Source organism: Podarcis liolepis (assembly GCF_965112155.1).
Source record: "Podarcis liolepis genome assembly, chromosome: 10".
NCBI lineage: Eukaryota > Metazoa > Chordata > Lepidosauria > Squamata > Lacertidae > Podarcis > Podarcis liolepis.
The window spans coordinates 59117783-59137844 of NC_139562.1; positions in this window are offsets into that span (position 1 = coordinate 59117783).

Sequence of the window (20062 nt, forward strand, 5' to 3'; positions counted from 1 at the left end):
TGTGCTGGCAATTCTCTATTAGGCTAAATGTATCTCTGTTCTGCATCATCTCTTCTAGGTTCAAGAGACTAAAAAATTTCATTCAACCAGAAAAGAACAGTGAGGTGGCCCCGCTGCCGGACAATGAACACCCTGTGGCCAGTGGCGAAGGAAGCCAGAACATCCAAGACGACGGGCACCTGGAGGAGGGGCGATCTGCCCACCGTGGCGGGTCAGAAAGAAGAAAAAGACGCCTCAGAAAGACCAGAAAGGTGGCCCCGCTGCAGAAGAAGCTTATGCCTCCAGGTGAGGAAGTTCCCCCTGCACCATTTTTGGAAGGGCAGGAATAGGCTAGGGTGGTAGCTCAGGGAGAGATGAAATAATAATAATAGAAAAAGCAAAAAAGATCTTTAAGGAATTTTTTGAACTTTATTTAAATAAGGGCACCGATTTAAATATAGTCTGGGATGCTAGTAAAGCTGTCTTAAGAGGTTTCTTTATTCAACAAAACGTAATTCAAAGAAAACAAAAGGGAAAAAACCAACAAGAAATCGTAGAGGAGATTAGAAAAAGCAAGCTGGAATTATACAAAAAACCAAATAGTGTAGAATTAAACAGAAATATTAAGATCCTACAATCTCAAAATTTAATGCTAATAAATGCAGAAATGGAATGGAAACTAAGATTATTGAAACAAAAAATCTTTGAACATGCTAATAAACCAGGAATGTTATTAGCATGGCAATTAAAGAAGAGAGAGGCAGAAAGGCTTATACATAGAGTTAAGTGTGAAGGCAAAATAATAAACAACTCTAAAGAAATAGAGAAACGATTTGTCGAATTCTTTAGATAACTCTATAAGGAAGGAAACGAAACATCAGAAGAAGCTAAAGAATATTTAGAACAGAACGGTCTTCCGAAACTTACTAAAGAACAAAAAGAACTGTTGAATGCCCCTATTACATTGTACAAAATTCAAAGAGCAATTAAGGAAGCAAAGATAGGAAAGTCACCAGGGCCAGATGGCCTACTGGCAATATATTATAAAAAATTTGAGGACATACTGTCTGACCCATTAAGAAGTATCATGAACAACATCTTAAAAGATGGAACCATGCCGGACTCATGGAAAGACAGCCTTATTGCATTAATTCCAAAACAGGGAACGGACAATCTACTTATTAACAACTATAGGCCTGTCGCACTCCTAAATAAAATTATAAATTATATGCAAATATTTTAGCCGAAAGATAAAAAAAAGTCTTCCAGATGATTATACACAATGACCAAGCTGGCTTTTTGCCCGGGAGGCACATTTATAGCAACACTAGAAACATTATAAACTTATTAGAGTATTTAGACTTAAGAATAGAAAAGAAGGCAGTCTTAATGGCCATAGATGCTGAAAAAGCTTTTGATAGGGTCTCCTGGAAATTTATGAAAGGTCTATTACACCATATGGATTTTGGTATACAGTATATAAAAGGGATTGAAGCAATATATTCAAAACAAAAAGCTAAAATCATAATAAATGGAAATTTATCACAGGAGTGTGAAATCAGTAAAGGGGTCAGACAAGGTTGCCCACTATCCCCCTTAATTTTCATAATAACATTGGAAGTTTGATGTAAACGAATTAGGTAGGAAAAAGAAATAAAAGGGATTATGCTGGGAAACAGAAGTTACAAAATGAGGGCATTTGCTGACGATCTAATTATAACTACGGAGCAACCAAAACAGAGTTTAACAAAGGCGTTGGAAATAATATATGCCTACAGTAAAGTTGCGGGGTTCAAACTGAATTTAAACAAGACAAAACTATTAGTTAAAAATTTGTCGCCAGATGAAAAAGCAGAATTAGAAAAAATAATACAAATTTAAATCTACCCCAAAATCAAGTATTTAGGATTATGGATAACACCAAAGAATATTAACTTGTATGAAGATAATTATATTAATTGTTGGAAAGATATCAAAAGACAGTTGGAGACATGGACAAGCCTAAACTTATCATTCCTGGGCCGTATTTTGGTAATTAAAATGATAGTCTTACCGAAGCAACTCTTTTTATTCCAAACAATTCCAATTATAGGAAAAACCAGCAGTATTGACAAGTGGCAAAAAGAAATTTCTAAATTTCTGTGGAAGGGTAAAAGACCAAGATTAAAGCATAAGATATTAATAGATACTGTAGAAAGAGGTGGCTTCGGGTTACCGGATTTGAAGCTATATTACGAAGCCTCATGTCTTCTCTGGTTGAAAGATTGGTGTTTTTTAAAAAAAATTGGGATATTTTAGATCTAGAAGGTCATGATACACATTTTGGATGGCATGGCTATCTTAATTATGGGAAAATAAAGGCGCACCGGAGTTTTTTAAATCATATAATAAGAAATGCTATATATAAGGTGTGGGAAAAATACAAAAGATATTTGGAACAGAAAACCCCAAGATGGAACTCTCCATTAGAAGCAATCGCTGTTAAAAAAACAACAACATCAAAGAGAACTGGATAACGTATAACACAATATTAAGGGAGGAGGAGGGTCAACTAATATTGATAAGTTATGAGAAAATAAAATATCACTTTTCTAGTTGGCTAGATTACTTCCAGGTGAATGAAATGTTCAGACAGGATAAGCAGATAGGTTATGAAAAGGAGCCTTCAAGATTTGAAAGAGAATTACTGAATAGTAAAACTAAAATAATCGCAAAAATGTATAGACTTCTTTTATCCTACGAAGTAATGGATGAGGACGTTAAGGCTTCAATGATAAAGTGGGCCCAAGATGTGGGCCGTCCAATTATGCTAAAAGATTGGGAAAACTTATGGAAGGTAAATTTGAAATTTACAGCCAGCTATAATATGAGAGAGAACATGATGAAAATGGCTCATAGGTGGTACCTCACTCCTTCCAGATTATCAAGAATGTATAAAAAATTGGCGAATGTTTGTTGGAGATGTGGAGGAAATAACGGTGACATGATCCACATGTGGTGGACATGTGGAAAGATTAAGATTTTTTTGGGGGGAAATATACGATGAATTAAAAAAGATAACGGGGATAACTTTTACTAAAAAACCGGAGGCATTTCTATTAAGTATTTTAGATAAAGAGATCCCAAAAAATCTAAGAGAGGTATTTTTTGTATGCAACCACAGCGGCTCGTATACTTGTGGCCAAGGGATGGCAAGATTACGAGGCTCCAAAAATAACAGATTGGCAAATCAAATTACAGGAATTGGTGGAGACAGCTCAACTGACTAGTAAACTCAGAGGAAACTCAAAGCAAAAATTAGTGGAAAAATGGGATGTTTATAAAAAATATGTTCAAAAATACAATAATAGTTTTGACTCCATGCTAGCATTCGAGTGATAAAGGAACTAAAAGGAGGTGGACTACAATTAAGGATTTATTATGTTTTCAGAATGTATTAGAAAAATTATATAGAAAGGTTTATTGTTTTGTGTACATTCAAATGTAAGATAAAACATATGCAAAGGGACTTGACAGGAGGTCAAAGCTGAAGAAAAGATTTTGGAAGATAAAAGGGGGGAAATTATTTACTTTCATTATTATCATTTTCTGTGCGGGTGTGTGTGTGTGTGTGGGTGTCTGCACATATGTGTGTTGTTGTATGCAATGTTTGGAAGGAAATAAGACGGCAAATAACAAATAACAAACTAAATATCGATGTATGTAATTTTTATTTCTTAATTATATTTTGTGGTAGTATGGCTGTTGTTAGGGATTGATTAGCTGCTTGTGCGTAAAAACGTGCTCCCTCAGAGTTTGTGCGACCCCACAAACCTCCGTGTGTGACGGAGCTCCTCAGACATGTCTGCTCTAGTCACTAGTAGAGTCCGACAGTGGCTGTCTGCGGAAGCGTTTCCAGCAAAGGAGCTCCTTAACGGAAACGCGTCTCCTGGACTCACGGCGTGACAGTTTCCGGCGAGGTGTGGGTCTCCCTATGGGAGACTCAGATACCTCCCCACTGTTCTCGCTGGAAGCTTCCCTGAGCCCTCCCTCCTGCTCGCATTCCCTCAGAGACCCACTCCTCCCCCTGCTGGTCCCTGCTTCAGCTGTTGAGTCTCTTTCTTCCTCCCTGAGTCCCTCCACCACCTGATGCTCCGATGGCAGTTCCCTGACATCCACCTCCCCTCCAGGGCCCCCCTCACCCCCTCCCATTTCCTCTCCCCTGGGAGGTGAAGGGCTAAAACCCCGAAACGAATCTTCCTCATCTTCCGACGTCTCAAACAATTCCCTCCATCGATCGTCGTCCTGGCTCGCTGAATCCTCTTCCTCTTCAGAATCTGGGAACCCCTCCAACTCCTCTTCCTCGTCGGTGGTGGCAAAGTATTCCCTTCGGAACCTCGCTACAGGCTGAGGTTTACGTGGGAACCTCTGATGAAAAGTCTCTATTAAAACTTCGTCATTGACATCCTCTGCCCTAACCCAGGTGTTTTCCGACTCCGGTTCCCCTTCCCACATTACCAAATACTCTACTTGATCTCCCTTCCACCTGGAATCGAGGATCTCCGCTACATGGTAGCTGTGTTCCTTCTCCTCCATTGCTGGTCCCCTAGTGACCCTCCCTTCACTGTCTCCTCTATACGGTGACAGCAACGACCTGTGAAAAACTGGGTGCAGCTTCATGTGGTTCGGTAACCGGAGCCTGAAAGCCACTGGATTGACCTGCTGCATGACTTCAAACGGACCCAGCCTTTTGGGTCTTAATTTCTTACAACCTCCTTTGAACGGCAACCCTTGGGTTGACAGCCACACCTGGTCCCCCACCCTGATGCTTTCACCTTCCCTTCGGTTTTTGTCTGCCTGCCTCTTATATTCCTCCTTAGCCCTGTTTAAGTTGAGTTGGAGCTGGCGATGGATCGCTTCCATTTCTTCAACGAACTGTTCTGCAGCTGGAACGCTCCAGTTCTCCCCCTCCCCCCCTGGGAAGGCTCTGGGATGGCACCCGTGATTAGCCAAAAAGGGGCTCATCCCCGTGGACACGTTCTCTGCATTGTTGTAGGCAAATTCTGCCAACGCCAGCTTCTCCACCCAATCATTCTCTCTGTCATTAACATAACACCTCAAATATTGTTGGAGAACCCCATTTGCTCTTTCCGCCTGCCCGTTGGTTTCTGGATGACGGGCCGTTGAAAAATTAACCTCTACATGCAGTAAGCTCATGAGCTTCCTCCAGAACCTGGAAGTAAATTGTTTCCCTCGGTCTGAAACCACCCTCAAGGGGGCGCCATGCAACCGAAACACATTCTCTACAAACAATTTGGCTGTTTCTTCTGCTGTGACCGCATGTGAGCAGGCTATAAAGTGGGCCATTTTAGTTAACAGGTCTACTACAACCATGATGGCTGTTTTCCCTCTAGACCTTGGCAGATCAGTCATGAAATCTATTGCCACTGCTTCCCACGGTCTTTCAGGTGTGGGCAGTGGTTCTAATAAACCAGCCGGCGCCCGCCTCTCCCCCTTGGCTCTTTGGCATTGTTCACACCCTCTCACATACTCCCGCACATCTTCCCTGACCTTGGGCCACCAAAATTCCCTGGTAACCAGCCACATGGTCTTGTGTTGCCCAAAATGCCCTGCTGTGGGGCTATCGTGCAGCTGCTTGAGTACCTTCTCCCTCAATTCCCCTTCAGGTATATATAACGCTCCCTTATAATACAATGCCCCGTTTCTCTCCTCAAAACCACCGGATTTGTCTTCCTCCCTCCTGAGATCCCTGAGTTTGTCCTGGGCGTATGCATCCTGCACCGTACCCTCTACCAATTCCCTTTGCCCCACCAAAGTCGCCCCACACACCCAGCGGTCCTCTGGAATGATATGGGTTTCTTCGGGTGCTCCCTCCCCCTCCAAATATTCTGGTTTGCGTGAGAGAGCGTCCGCCCTAACATTCTCTGGGCCTGGCACGTAACAAATCTCAAAGTTAAATTTGGAGAACTCCTGGGCCCATCTCAACTGCCTTTGGTTGAGCACTCGCGCAGTTCTCCAATACTCTAGATTTTTATGGTCCGTGCACACTTGCACCTTATGTTGTGCACCAACTAGCAGATGCCTCCATCTCCGGAACGCCTCATGAATAGCAAGAAGTTCTCGGTCGTACACCGTGTAGTTCCTCTCGGATTTGTTCAGCTTTCGCGAAAAGAAGGCACACGGTCGCCACTCTGACTCCTCCTTCCCCGGCTGCAGAAGAAGCACCGCCCCTATGGCTCTGTCAGATGCGTCTGTTTCAACCCTTAGCTTCTTTCGTAAATCCACATGCAGAAGTTGTTCTTCAGAGGCGAAGGCCCTTTTCAGCTCCTCAAACGCTCGCTCCGCCTCCGCCGTCCATACAAACTTCTTTTTACTGCTGAGACAGTCAGTGATGGGCGCCGTCAGATGGGCGAAGTTGCGGATGAACTTACGATAAAAGTTTCCAAACCCTAGGAACCTCTGCACATCCTTCTTGGTTTTGGGTGTTTTCCATTCCAGCACTGCCTGTACCTTGCCGGGATCCATGGCCAATCCCTTGTCTGACAGGCGGTACCCCAGGAATTCCACCTCCTTGGTATGGAACCGACACTTCTCCAGTTTGACCCACAGCCTGTTGGCTTGCAGTCTGCTCAACACTTCTCTGACGTCTCTCACATGTTGCTCCTCATTCTCCGAATACACCAACACATCATCTAGGAAAGCAACGCAATTCTTGTAGAGCAAAGGGCCCAGTACGTGGTTCATAAAAGATTGAAAACACGCTGAGCCTGCTTGTAATCCAAATGGCATAACGAGGTATTCAAATGCCCCCAAAGGGGTAAACATGGTGGTTTTCCATTCATCCCCTTTCCTTATGCGTATCAGGTTGTACGCCCCCCTTAGATCCAGCTTTGTAAAAATCTTTCCCTTCCTCACCCTGGTCAAAATATCATCAATTCTGGGCATAGGGAAAGCCACCGGTTCAGTCACTGCATTTAACCTCCTAAAATCGCATACAAGTCTCGGCTTGTCCGCGTTTTTTTTGTCCACAAAGAACACTGGGCTACCCCCTGCTGCTTTGGACTCTCTGATGAAGCCTCTCTTCAGGTTCTTGTCAATAAACCCTCGCAACTCCTGCATTTCTCTGTCTGACATGGCATACAACTTGCCCACGGGAAGCTGTGCTCCAGGGAGTAAATTGATCTGGCAATCAAAGGGTCTATGAGGTGGTAGTTGGTCAGCTTCCTTCTCGCTGAACACGTCGCTGAGATCTGCATACTGTGGTGGTACCTTCACCTTCTCCATTACTTCAGTCCCTGCTAGGGTGGCTTGGGCCCCTGCTGAACCCTTTTCCCCTTTGCAGTGTTCTAAGCAATGTGCTGAACCAAAGGACACCACTCTTTGATGCCAGCCAACCAGCGGATCATGTAGAGCTAGCCAGCTCATTCCCAAAATAATGGGAGCGCCTCCCAGGGTGGCCACATTAAACGCTATCAGTTCTGTGTGCCTTGCCACCCTCATTATCATTGGGACAGTCTGCAAGCTGACTCCTCCTCCCAACAACTCCCTGCCATCAATCGTGGTCACCTGCAGGGGGTTGCTTAAAGGGATAGTCTGTATCTGGTGTTCAGCAGCAAACTCCTTGCTCATAAAATTGCAGGAGCTGCCTGAGTCCAATAGCGCCTTTATTTTTAGGGGGTGCCCATTTTGCAGCTCTAGCGACACTTCAATCACTAGAGCAGGTCGAGGAGCTTCTGGCACGGGCACTTTCACTGCTCTTTGGCCTGGCTGCAGTGCCCCGATTGTGGCAACCAGGCGTTGGCTTTTACCTGCTCCGTTCCCCCCTGTTCTCCCCCCTCAACAGCTCCCACCATCCCTTGCCATTCCTTCCTCTGGGGGCAGACTCTGGCAAAGTGGCCTGGCTGTTGGCAGAGATAGCATTTCCGGGGGCCCTTTCCCTCCTTCTTAGCCCCCTCGCTGGTTTTTGAAAATGCGCGCGCGCGCGCTGTTCCAATTTCCATCGGCTCTGCCGGCGGGAAAGCTGGCTCAGGAATGTCTGGAATGCGGAACTCCTTCCAACGTTCCCCTCTCCCTTCCCGCCTCTCCAAGGCTCTTGCCTCCTGCCGCGCTCCTATGGTCAGCGCAGATTTGGTCAGCTGATCCATAGACTCCGCCCTGGGGCTCCGTGACAGCTCGTCTTTCACCGCCGAAGAAAGACCTTCTTCAAATAGCATTTGAATGGGTGCCGCCGATAAATCCCAACTCAGTCTGTGAATCAGCATGGTAAACTCAGTCCAGTACTCACGGACAGATCGACTTCCCTGCTTACAAGCCATTAGCTGTCTGCGCACCGCCCCTTCCTCAATATCGCTGGAAAACATGATATCCATTGCACGAAAGAACTTCCTCGTGTCCTTTAGTATGTCATTGTGCGTTGCCATTAGGGGTCGAACCCAGTCTCTCGCCCCTTTCTCAAGATGCCCAATTACAAAAGCAACTCGCGATTCCTCATCAGGGAACTCATCGAACTGCACATTAATGGCATATTGCATCTCTGTCCTAAAGGCATGGTAATCCTTGGGGTCCCCCCCAAATTTTTGCACCAATCCTGGTACCTTTCTGGGGAATTGAGTGGCTCTCCCCTTCTTGTCTGCATCCTGAGCCCTTCTCTCCTCCAGCCTCGCCGTCTGCAGCGCCAGTTGGACCTCCAACGCTCGGTATCTATCTTCCAAGCTTGGACCAGCTCCAGCCCCCGCTCCTCCGGTTCCGGTTGGTTCGCTCATGATGCTTTCTCTTGCACAGGCAGCGTACAGAGACTGTCGGACTGCTGTTAGGGATTGATTAGCTGCTTGTGCGTAAAAACGTGCTCCCTCAGAGTTTGTGCGACCCCACAAACCTCCGTGTGTGACGGAGCTCCTCAGACATGTCTGCTCTAGTCACTAGTAGAGTCCGACAGTGGCTGTCTGCGGAAGCGTTTCCAGCAAAGGAGCTCCTTAACGGAAACGCGTCTCCTGGACTCACGGCGTGACAGTTTCCGGCGAGGTGTGGGTCTCCCTATGGGAGACTCAGATACCTCCCCACTGTTCTCGCTGGAAGCTTCCCTGAGCCCTCCCTCCTGCTCGCATTCCCTCAGAGACCCACTCCTCCCCCTGCTGGTCCCTGCTTCAGCTGTTGAGTCTCTTTCTTCCTCCCTGAGTCCCTCCACCACCTGATGCTCCGATGGCAGTTCCCTGACAGCTGTATTGTTTTTTGTAACATAAAACCATTCAATAAAAATTATTTTTTAAAAAAGAGAGAGGAGAGGAAGCATTTCTAGTGGAAGCTGGAGGCAGAGGCAGCTGGTAGGACAGGGCAGGGGGACAGCGGTCAGCTGGAGGGCCACATTCTCTTGTGAGCCGCATTCGGGGGGCTGCAGGCCAAGACTGTCCCCCAAGGCCTGGGGTTTGCCACCCCTGTAGGAGGAGTGTAGAAGCAGGGGAACCAAGCAGAAGATTATTAGAATAATCTTTGAAGCTGCAAAGGGACGAACTAACCTGTCCCCATGTCCTTCTCTTGTTGCAGTTGTGCCGAAGCTCTTTGAGACTCTTCCAAAGCCTGAGGTTAGTACTGGGGGGAGCAAAAGAGGAGGGACTGGATCCCCCAGACCCTCTGCCTGCTGACTGTGGTCTTTGTTCCCAGTTCTGCAGTCTCTGAATACTTCCACCCCCACCCTCCAAGAGGCAACTAATGCAGCTAATGTGGCGTGTGTCCCTGGGGTGTCAGGATGATGCCAGAGGCATGCCCTGCCCTCTTCCCTGGTGCTGTCCTTCCACTTCTGCCCAGGAGGCTGCAGGGCCCATGGAGGTCCTCTGGGGCAAGGGATGGGGCCCAAGCCTTAGGGAGGCTTGTTAGGATATTTCCATTCCACCTTAAAAGGGAGCAGGCTTTGTGAGTCACAGAGTCTGCGTATTTCCTGTTCACAGGAAGTTTATGTTTTCTGTTGCTTTCGTTTCTCTCTCTCTGTGCCTGGACACTGAAGCAGGCAGTCATGTTTTCTTTTCTTTGTTCTAACCAACGCTGAATAAACGTAAACAATGCTCTCCTTAGTGCATCTTTCGCTGTGCATTATCTGCTGATAGAGCGTGCATTAGCTCTGGAATGTGGCAAGCTATTTCTGGAGCTCGTGTCGCTAATTGCTGATACTGCGTGTCTACGGGAGATCGATGGACGTCCGGAATCGACGTGGGGCCTTGATGGATGATGTCTCCCTGGCAGTATCCCAACAGGGCCTGCTTGTGGGCTCTCTTGCTCCAGCTAATGGTGGGTTTTGTAGTGACACAAAAGGCGTCTGATGCAGCTTTCTCTTTCCTCTGCAGAAAGCAACAGCCGAACATCAGCTGCCAGAACCCAAAGAAGGTAAATGAATCTGCACACCTTGGGGACTTCTCACTTAGGCCTTCTTGCTGTATTTGCTGTGCCTTGCAGGCCTTTTTCACTCCGCCTCAGTAGGTAGGGCCCTGACTGACTCCAGCTACAAAAGCTGAGGTGGTTGAACCCTTGGGTTTGGGTATAGTTTAGAGGACTTTCTTGAGAGAGGCTGTTAATTCAGTCTCTCTTTTTCATTCTCTTCCAGAAGACCTGCTTATTGAGGACATTGAATGGGCTTAAGGTGGACTTCCGGAGGAGGCGCGGCTGTTCGAAAGACGTGCAAAATAGCCCTCTGGGGAATCTGGAGCAATGCGGGGTTTTTAGAAGCTCTGTGAAGGCTATGTGGACCTCGGAACCCCAAGAGGATTATCTTGGTGGACGTAGCACCCGGTGGTGCCTGGTCGTGCTCTCCTGCTCCCCGGGTTTTGTCAATAAATCCGGAGACAGGATCGAGCTTTTATGAAGGACCAGCAGGTGGCGAGTGAAGCAAGAGGAATCTACTTTTCTTCTCTGGCCAGATTCTATCCTGCCAGCGGCTTAAACTTAAATTCGTCACACTCCACCATTTTTGGACTGGGAAAGCCCTGCTAATTTTAGCTAATAAACTGAGGCTTGCATTAACAAACAGCTTTGTAACTTTGGAAAGTTTAATATACCAGGCCAAAGCTTTTCGTTTGATATACTGATATACTGTTGGGTTTTGCTACCAGATTAATTACAGTTTAAGGAAAGGAGGCTTTGAAATCGGGACTTTTAACCCCCCTCCTCCCCCTTTCTTCTTCTCCTGGAGGAAAGAGTTGGAAACTTTTAATTTCACCGTGTGTTATATGTGGCTTTTTACTTCTTCTAATACCTTGGATTGAGCCGACAAGTGGCGGAAGACAAAGAAGAACCCCAGTTGGATTACAAATATCTTTATATTTCCTATTAAATCTTTCCTTATTAGGTAAAATATTGGTAATAAAGTTGAACATATTACCAAGGATGATGTTTTTATTTCAAAGTATCCCAATACTAGGAGGGGAGAAATGTTTTAATAATAGGAAAAGAGATTTGGCCAAATTCATGTGGTCAGGGGAAAAACGAAGAATAAACCATAAAATAATGATAAGAAGGAAAGAGGAGGATTTGGCCTCCCTGACATTGAGTTATACCATGATGCGGTGGGTCTGACCTGGCTAAAAGAATGGATTAAATTAGACGATTCAGATGTGTTGGATTTAGAGGGAATAGACCCGAGATTTGGATGGCATGCCTATCTAATAGATTAGAAAGTCAAAGTACATAAAGGGTTCCTAGGGCATATAGTCAGAAAGTCTATATATAAAATATGGGAGAAATATAAAAGACTCCTAGAACCGAAAACTCCTTGGTGTCACAGGAAAAAAATTAAATATGAAAGAAAATTGGGCTACTTATAAAACTGTATTAAAGGAAGAAAATGCAGAATTGGAATTAAAGGATTATACAGAAATTAAAGCTCATATTAGTGATTTGTTCCAATATATTAGTGATTTGTTCCAATATAGATTAGCGAAAGACAAAAAGATAGGATTTGAAAAAGAAATATTAAAATTTGATAAATACTTAATACAAGAAAAATCAAAATATATATCTAAATTATATAATCTGATTTTAGAGTGGGAAACAAAGGATGAACTGGTTACAGCATCCATGATTAAATGGGCGCAAGATATTGGGAAAAATATGCTCAAACAATGGGAAAAATTGTGGAAAGAAGATATGAAATTCACTATGTGTTATATATTAAACGAAAATTACCTTAAAATAACATAGATGGTATTTAACACCTGAAAGAATAGCAAAAATTAATAAAAATTGTAGTGATGTCTGCTGGCGATGCAACACTGAAAAAGGTACTATGATGCATATATGGTGGAATTGTTTAAACATAAATTTTTTTTGAGAAACAATATACAATGAAATGAAAAAAATCTTCAGATATTCATTTAGGAAACATCAGAAGGTTTTCTATTGGGAATAGTACCAGGAAGTCTAAAGGAAGAAGACAAGACATTATATTTATACGCAACAGTAGCCGCAAGGCTATTGATTACGAAAAATTGGAAAAGTGGTATTATACCGACAAAAACAGAGTGGCTTGCCAAATTATTGAAGTATTACAATATATTCAAAACAATGGGAGAAATTGGAAGGATATCAAAAGAGAAGATAGACAAGGACTGGAAGGCGTTTAAAGGATACTTGCAAAATTATATTGAAAAATCAGAACTCCTATTAGAATTAACAGGTTCCGTTATAAATACTGAAATACTAAATAAGATGGATAACAATGTGTAACAGAAAAAGAAGCATAAAATTGGTTTAAAAGTGTGTGAAAGAAAGTAATAGAAAGAAGGTAATCTTATTAGATGATTTTAATGGAGTCACCTCATTGGAATATTATTGTACAGTGGTACAATACGCTTCCGGTTACATACGCTTCAGGTTACAGACTCCGCTAACCCAGAAATAGTGCTTCAGGTTAAGAACTTTGCTTCAGGGTGAGAACAGAAATCAGGCTCCGGCGGCGCGGTGGCAGCAGGAGGCCCCATTAGCTAAAGTGGTGCTTCAGGTTAAGAACAGTTTCAGGTTAAGAACAGACCCCTGGAACGAATTAAGTACTTAACCCGAGGTACCACTGTACAGATTCAGGAGGGAAATCAAAAGGTGGCCGAGTAAGATTGTCTTCCATAAACACGATTTTAACAATGAGTCCATAAGTGACTGTGGAGGCCAATTCTGAGAATACAGAGAAGTTTTATGCAGCTTGAAAGGAGCAATGAAGTGTTGAAGGCCTTAATCAGGTCAATAAATGCCGTATACAGGGTCTGGTTTTGCTCTCTGCATTTTTCTTGAAGTTGTTGAGCAATGAAAATCATATCCACTGTCCCCTAGAAGGTTGAAAACCATTTTGGGATCCATGAAGTGTATCCTTGGATATAGTAAGGAGATGGTTTGCTAAGATCCTTGCAAGAATTTTGCCGGGCCATAGCTATTGAAGAGATGCCATGATGATTTCCGCAGTCTGTTCTATCATCTTTTAAAAAAAAAAGATCAATGATTTGGCATCCCTAAAGTCTGCTGGGATCTCCTCTCTCTCCCAGGTTTTTCCAATGAGCTTGTGAAGTTGTTGTGTAAGTTCAATTCTGCCCACTTTGAAGACTTCTGCAGGTATCCCATCAGGTCCGCTGGCTTTATTGTTTTTCATTTGGTTAATAGCTGTACACAACTCTCCCAGATTTGGAGATATTGCAAGCTCATCTCTAATTTGTTTTTGCGGAGTTTGTGAGAGGACCTCAGCAGCTAGGGGGGAGTTGCGGTCAAGGAGATGCTGGTAATGTTATCGGGTGGCAGAGCCCTGGGGAGATCAGTTGCAGGCCTATGCCTAATGAATATTTTGATGCTTATAAAGCATGCTTTAGGAAAAATATACTACTAGGACTTAACTTATATCTTCTAGAATGTTGTGGGTTAGATGTTTGTTTCAGTCTTAACAGCATCCTCAAATAACAACATGATTGCAATGATACATAAAATGCTACACTGGGTCATCAATATGGGGTGTAAATTATTTCACATGTTGGTACAGATAACAAAAGACTTGCTGAAGTGCAAAATTTTTGTTCCTACAAGAATTATTGCTTCGAACTGAATTCTACTCAGGGTCATTAATTTGCACAAGCTAAGCTTGCCTCTTTGAAGATAATTTTTGCAAGAACATTTAAAAGCAATAAATATTCTACCAGCAGCTGAAAAGAAAAATAAATGGGGGGTCATTTACTCATGCAAATATGAGTGCATAATATTGGACTCCTTAAGAAATGTTTTCAAGGAAATATATTCTACGTATATTTGCAATATATAAGGCCACTGGCGGTATAATTACATAGGTCACTGGAAACATAGGATGCATGGGTCCATGACATCAAGAGCCAAACACAGCTGAAGTTCCTGAGGACCTATCCGACCTGGGATGTTTCCAGGCCAAGCCAAAGTGTGGTGGATCCTTAGATGATATTTGCAGATGGCACAGCCGTGACAGATCACTCAGAGGGAGCTCTACAGAGTCTCATCAATCATTTTGCCCAAGCTTACATGGAGTTCCTGAGACAGACAGATGCCAACAAATGAAGAACCTGCACTAAAATTACGAATGTGAGCAGGAATAACTTGTAGAAAACCTTCTGCTTGCTGTTAAGGGCCAAACCACAACAGAGAAACTCCCTTTCCAAAGCTGGCTTGGTGACAAGAAAAAAAATCTTCCCATCTTTTGCAGATATTAATATTGTGCAGTTTGAAGTGACTGGAAGCGTAGAAACTGACTTCTTTTGGAAATGAAGCATTGTCCAGGCCCATAAAAAAACATATTATTCAAACTTTTCCTGGCAAAACTCTTTTAAAAACAGAACATAAGCATCAAGGATACATCCAAAAATATATCCATACAATATCTTGTGCTATCCAGAACAGGCTCAGCATCTTAGAAAAAATGAAATAACCCAGAAAGACCTAGAAGCAAATCTCTCTCTCTTTTCACAGCCTGCTGTCCAGCCTCCACTGGCCTTAGGCTGTTTACTCTCTCTTCAGGAGGGCTTCATTTATATCCTCACTCCATGGAATTTGTGACACAAAGGACTCAAAGGCAACTCCCTTCAAAATGGAGATTTGCAACCCAATACCTTCATCACATGGTCTAAGGTTACAAGACTCACATGTTTGCTACCAGAGAACAACAATCAGTTAGTTATTTATCAACTCAGCACGAGCTCAGAGTGCTCTACTTGGCTTTAATACAGCCCCATGGAAAATCCTCATGTTAAACCTTGTCATCAACACACATTTAGGCATTCTCATTTCAGTGTCAATTGAATCTTTTTACTTAACACCCATAAAGGGAAGCTCTGAGTTTGTGCAGGACCTGACCAGTGCCAGCCACTCCTGCTGTTCAGTGTTTGCCAGGTGGCACCTGCCAGACCCTGGAAACACCAAACCAAGCACCCTGAGCTAGTTGACAATAGATGGTTGTTCGTGAGTACTCTCCATGTCTCAGGGTGCTTACTATGCTAATAAACATCAAAGTGGTGTGAAATCAGTGAAAAAGTGCATCAGAAAGCCAGTCAGGATGTACCCCCCAAAATCCTACCCAGCTCCCAGTGGCAGCTGGCAAAGCCAACATGCTGGAAAGATTACGAAGGAGCGAGAGAGCTCCTTTATTGGTGTCAAGCAAACTCTACCCCCAACTAAAGTTTGGGAATGGAATTGCTTCCATTTTTGCTTCAGCAGTCCACACCAGGCATAGGCAACCTCGGCCCTCCAGATGTTTTGGGACTACAATTCCCATCATCCCTGACCACTGGTCTTGTTAGCTAAGGATCATGGGAGTTGTAGTCCAAAAACATCTGGAGGGCCGAGGTTGCCTATGCCTGGTCCACAGCAATGGCCTGCCTTTTTAGAAATGGGCATGGATACTACAGTGCTACAGCAAAAGGTGCAACCCACGCTTTTGCTGAAAATATGTTTCTCTTCCGACAAGCTCCATGTTCAGCTGCTCCATGTAACAAATCTATACCACTTCAGGCTACAAGTGAGGACTGACTCTATGAATATTTTCTGACGTTTTTAAAAAAACACCTCTTTATCCACACACAAAACTTACATGTCACTGAAAAGCTGAGGCTAGAATTAGGTAATTCCGTAATGTGTTAATTTTGTATGAGCAAAGGTTAAAATGGAGAATTATTCAAAATTTTGATCGCCTGCGATAGAACTCAGTAAGATAAATCAAGTGCAGCTGCTGATAAGTGTGTTTCAGCTCTTAATGTATAGTTTGAAATAGGACATTAATGAAGGGAAAAGAATCTGTTTTGCATGCAGTCTCAGTGAAGAAGGTCTTTATTCATTCTTATCACCTTCAGGAATAAATGCCGCAACTTTGGTCAGGCTCCCATGGAACAAATTTCTTCTTTTCCGGTAACAATTAATTTCAATGTGAACTCTGAGAGCTCATGTTTAGTAGCCATTCCAGATAACAAAAGAAAATGACCAAAGATCCACTATCATAAAAAGAGATTTGTTATCATACATATGAAATATCTGTCAATGGGACAAGCTGAAAGCATATCAATTTAACTCTAGCCCTATAAAAAGGTTTACAACTATATTTTTAAGGCAGATAACTGTCACTGCCACATGATAGATTGGTTGTGTGAAGTGGCTATTGAAATAAGGAACTTGGGGTTTCTACACATGTTTCTGGATTTTGTTTTGTTAAAAAATCATCATCGCCACCAGCCATTTCCTCGTGGTTAAGTATGCTGAAAGCGCCATGCAAATCCAATAAAAAGATCCAATAAAATTAAGTTTCAAGATAATTCACTAACAATTGCAAGACGTACTGAGATATTTTTAAATAAATGAATAGTTGTACAAGAATGGATAGGTTAATCAAATGATGTCATACTAATAAATGTATGCTAAGATTAAGCAACCTGCAGATAATGCATATCAACAGTAGGGATATATTTCTAGGACCAAAATAATAGGGAAAACAGTAGACCTTACTCCCAACTAAATGGTGGTCTCAGCGAGATCTCCTAAGCAAGGCCACTACCTTCAAAGCCAGGTAAACTGGACCAGACAGAGAAGCAGAGAGCCAGAACTCACAGCAAAGATCGGGAAGCTGTGGCACTCTAGATATCGTGGACTTTCAACTCCCATCATCCACTGTCAGCATGGCCAATGGGTGGAGATGATGAGAGTCTCATTCCAGCAACATCTTGAGAGTCACAGCATCCTCATGCACACCTTGGTCAGACAAGTTCCAGGCAGGGATGTCATTGACAGTGGTACCCAGGAGGCCCAAACTTCAGCTTTTCTGTGCTGGGAACCTGATCAGCTGCCCCTTTCCCCCTTTTACAAAAACCTTTGCTTAGAGGGCAGCTGCTGGGCATACTGCAAAGTGCAGTGCCACCGAAAACTCAGCCATCTTCATTTACCCAGAGTCATGCTATATATTCATGCCCATTTATGCCAAGGTGAGCTGTGTCTTGAATCCAGATTTTCTGTCCATTGAGATGTCCTGTCCTCTAACTTCTATTCAGAAGAAAGGTGGTCACAGAATTAGGGTGTGCACACTCATAAAAGTTGCATGGATGAGCATTATTTAGACGATTTTAGCTATAATGGTGACCCAGGGATACCCATTAGTGAAGAAATGGTCATTTCTGCCTTTCAAGTGAGTAATAGCAGAGTGCTATATAAAAGATAGGCAGAGCAATGCTGATGGCTACTCATTATAGACTGGGGTTCAGGCTACTAGACTAGCTATTACTACAGGCTAAAACCCAAAGAGCTCTTTTAGGCATGTCCAAGGTTTTTTGGCATGCCCAATAGAATCTTTAATTCACACCCACTCAGGGTATGGGAGTCTGCTGTTCAATCAAAGCTGCTTTTGAGATTTTCTTTGTTCTAGTTTCGAAAATAATTTGCCACGAAGCATGAGGGAAGTGGTAATTCCAGAGCAGGGGTTTGAGGTGTCCATCTGGGGTACCACTAAGCAGAACCCAGCATGAACAGGGCTGGGTTACCACATTTTGAAGTCTATGAAGTACAGTGGTACCTCGGGTAAAGTACTTAATTCGTTCCGGAGGTCCGTTCTTAACTTGAAACTGTTCTTAACCTGAAGCACCACTTTAGTTAATGGGGCTTCCTGCTGCCGCCGCGCTGCCGGAGCACGATTTCTGTTCTCATCCTGAAGCAAAGTTCTTAACCTGAAGCACTATTTGTGGGTTAGCGGAGTCTGTAGCCTGAAGCGTATGTAACCTGAAGCGTATGTAACCTGAGGTACCACTGTACAGTAATGCACGATCTGTAGTGGGCATCCATCGCTTCACCCATTAAGGTACTAGAAGATGGAGAAACTTCCGTCCAGATGTTGAAAATAAAGCATCGGCACTGAATCCTTCAACTGGGGATGGCAAGGAGTGTTTTTGTTAAACCATCTGTAGAATAACACAGGCTTGATTCTCACAACTCTATGATAAACCCCACAAAGCTTTGACAGCTGTCTTAGAAACCTCAACATGAGAACCAGCAGAGGTATCGCCAGCTAAAGAGCTCCCTTATAATCAGAAGAGAACAGAGAATTTGGGGAGTGAGGTTATTTGATGTATAAAAGAAGATTTAGCTTAAACTTCTTTTTCTTCCCTAATCACCAGTAGTAGTTGGAAGGAAACATACTTGGTGCTGTGTTTCTAAAATGAAAGTAAGGATTCATTCTCCTTCTACTTTCAGCTGTAACAGCTTTAGCTGAGCAGTATTATTTTTTTAAATCCCCAAGCAGAATTTTGTCTGAATCAAGTTGCCATATGACTAATCATGTGAAAGAACTAGTAGCCATATCAGCTGAAGGACTGACGGACTGTTTTGCTCCAGGGATTATCTCCACCAACAACTGTTCCACCTGGCTGTATCAGAGAGAAAGGTTGTTGCAGATATTAATATTGCTCAGTTTGAAGCGACTGGAAGCATTTACTCCTTTTGGAAATGAATAATTGTCCAGGCCCATAAAAGCATTATTCAAACTTTTGCTGGCAGAACTCTTTGAAACAAAACATAAGCATCAAAGACACAACCAAAATATCTATACAATGTCTTGTGCTGCCCAGCACAGGCTCAGCATCATCTTAGAAACAAGATTCCAAAAATCTAAACTGTGTCACTACTACCCCATTCCAGCCAACATTGGCCTTAGGCTATGCAGCTCATTGTTGTCTCTCTAGCTTTCAGAGAGACTAACAGCTGCCACCCTTTCAAGATGGTGAATTCGCAACTCAATACCTTCATCACCGGGGATGCGGGTGGCGCTGTGGTCTGAACCGCTGAGGCTGGGGCTTGCAGATCAGAAGGTCGGCTGTTCGAATCCCCGCGACGGGGTGAGCTCCCGTTGCTTGGTCCCAGCTCCTGCCAACCTAGCAGTTCGAAAGCACATCAAAGTGCAAGTAGATAAATAGGTACCACTCCAGCGGGAAGGTAAATGGTGTTTCCGTGTGCTGCTCTGGTTTGCCAGAAGCGGCTTAGTCATGCTGGCTACATGACCTGGAAAAACTGTCTGCGGACAAACGCCGGCTCCCTCAATGTTAAAAGTTCGCCACTGTGGCCTTTCTGCAGGATGGCTCATATCGAAGTCTGGTGGTGGCCGACTATGACTGGTAGCCATCCTCGGATCTGTGCGATTGTGGGTGGTTGCGACGTCTCGTTTCCAGGACTATTTGCTGAATCCAGTATGGCGGTGAGGTCGCGCTTACTGCGAGGCGGCAGGCGGCGGTGCTGTGGTGCGGTCTTGGGTCTCTGGCAGCCGGCGGGAGCTCATCTATCCCATCCTCGTCGCCAACGTTAAATGTTCAGAAAAAGTCAGAAGCCCAAGGCAGTATAAGTTCCTCAGCTAAGTTTATTCAACATTTGTCAGTGACAACAGCTCACTCATAGGAACACAAGGATCAAACTGACAGAACAACGCAATAATAATCCCAGGCATGAACTGACTGTTGACAGTTGACAGTTAAAAGGGCATGTGTTTACTTCCTTTAGAACGTTCATCTACCAACGCTTCTATGATTGGTTAGAACGCGCCTTGTAACATAAAATGTGATAAACCCAAAACCTAACACTCGAC